We start from the raw sequence: 2,204 nt of genomic DNA, 5'->3' as shown, positions 1-2,204 counted from the left end.
TCTCCTTGCAAAAGAGTCTTAGTTTCAGTCTTTGTTGTTTTAAGCAAACGATTCCGATTTCATCCATCCAAAATTCTTCCTACCACAAAGTATCAGTTTCACTTTTTGTTATTTTGAGCAAACCTTTAGCCTACGATGGCATTTTATAGGTGTCGTTATTCCAGAGAGAAGAAATGTCAACAAAAGGAGTTAGAGAAAAATGTGGTTATCAAGTGGTCGATCGACCAATAGACTACAAACAAAAAAATTCATTTGGGCCTTCATGTCTGTACTCGAATCGCCCTCTTGAAAACTGTTGAAGACATGCTAATCCAATACCTTCTTTGAGAGATCATCGCTAGCCCACTGAAAGCTGTTGTCAGAATCATTGACTTCCATACTATTGATATCGTTATTAACTCCTGTAGACTGATGTGCAAAAGAGATTGAGGATGGCTCTGTTTCCCTTAATACAGATGGGCTAACGAGGGCCTTTGAAACTGCATATGAAGGGTGGAAAGTAGAAAAATATGCATTTGTTGCAAATTTCGGCTTTGAAGAAATAGATGGTTGTGGCATAGGTTGATTACATAAATTAGAAGGCGGAAAACCTGGCAACTATTGAACCCCCAGCTGTTTGTTTAGTATTACACTAATATGATCGGACCCCAAGTTGGACGCTGAGAAAGATGCAGTTGTAGGCATTGTATTCATATAAATTGTGATATCATTAATATCATTGTGTATATATGAAGAACACCATATATACAATTGAAATTCAATTTGCAAAGGCAAGTTCTCCAACTGCTTTAGTGGATTCTCATTTACACAATGCAGTTTTGATCTATAACACCTGATTTATTCACGGGGCTTCACTCAATGAACCTCATACATATCACATGTGTTTGTGGCATATTAAACAATACCCTTAATTTTACTACATATTGGAAAATACATCTAAAAAAACACATTATTTAACCCCCTACCAATATGAACCCAATACACCTTCCTAATTTAAAAACCCCTACTTTCACTAGATATTGGAGGTATCCATTTTTTCATTAACATTTTTTATACCCCTTTATATTTTTTCATTAACTTTGGGCTCCATTTTTTATTCCCACCAATATAAAAACCCTGTACCCCTTATATATCACCCAATATATTATGTCATTTTTTCCTCAATAAATATGCCCCAATATGAACCCACGTAGTATGGTATTGCTCCCTCAATGAAGCCCTCGTGGATTTCTTGGACTTTCAATTTACAAGACAAATTCCTCCAAACTACTTTGAGTGGATTCTCATTTACACAACACTTTTCCATTAGTTTACATTTTGATAGTCCGATGAATTTAATACTGTTGTTGCTAAATCTGGATTCTATTATCATAACTGAATAATTCGACCCCGAATTCTTTTTTGAAATCTAATTTGATCCCACCATAAAATAAAGAAACAAATAAGGAGTTCACACATTTTATAGTCGATTCCAAAACCGATTACTCATGGTTCTGGGAAGCACGCCTTCAACGCTGAGATTGAAGGAATTCTTTGGAAAAATCTTACCATCATATTTTCTGTAAAATTCATATAAAGAAAACTGGGTATAATCTTACTGATCTTTCCCTGCATGTTCTTGATTTTCTCCTTAGAATAACTTTTCAATATGTCCTTGATTTTGAGGGTTTTTTTTGGAATTCACCAATCTCTCCTCTACAATAATAACATAGTAGGTTTATGGGTATGAAGGAATATTCCATGTGTATTTCTCATACTTAGAATCCCTTCTGAAAAATATGGGTATACACCTCGCTGTCAACCCATGGAAATTCAATCGTCCGGTCAGGGAATTCCCTGGTGGTTGTAGGCAGAAATTGGCCCTCAACAATTCTGCATCAGGGCCTCTGACCTGTGACTGCACTTCATCTTATTGCAATTCACCATCAGGCATTTTGAAGAATCCCTGCATTGCTCGATAATGACACGCCGGATTTCCAGACCCCGGCGTGCGTCACAACATAAATCCTTTGATTTCCGATGAGCGATGTCATTTCACTTCCGATATGCGATATTGAAATACCATATCGACGTTTTTATTATGTGCCACCACTCCTAACCTTCGATCGCCGATATCGCGTAACCTCCAATTTTCTTAGATCGTCGATATGTGATATCGCAACACCTCTGATTTGCTCCAATCGCTGATATGTGATCTTTTCCTA

The 2,204-nt window shown here is 36.8% G+C and overlaps 1 pseudogene; it reads right to left on the bottom strand.

Annotated features, from left to right (window-relative positions):
- Positions 1 to 1,459: 1,459 nt before the first annotated feature.
- LOC149222960 (xyloglucan galactosyltransferase XLT2-like) lies at positions 1,460 to 1,926 on the bottom strand (annotated as a pseudogene).
- Positions 1,927 to 2,204: the final 278 nt, after the last annotated feature.

This window comes from Pinus tabuliformis, chromosome Q, assembly GCF_031772625.1.
Source record: "Pinus tabuliformis cultivar Carrire ecotype Pingquan chromosome Q, CPIR1, whole genome shotgun sequence".
Taxonomy (NCBI): Eukaryota; Viridiplantae; Streptophyta; class Pinopsida; order Pinales; family Pinaceae; genus Pinus; species Pinus tabuliformis.
Note: the sequence above shows the minus strand (reverse complement) of the source record. Positions and strands in the feature narration are given on the sequence as shown.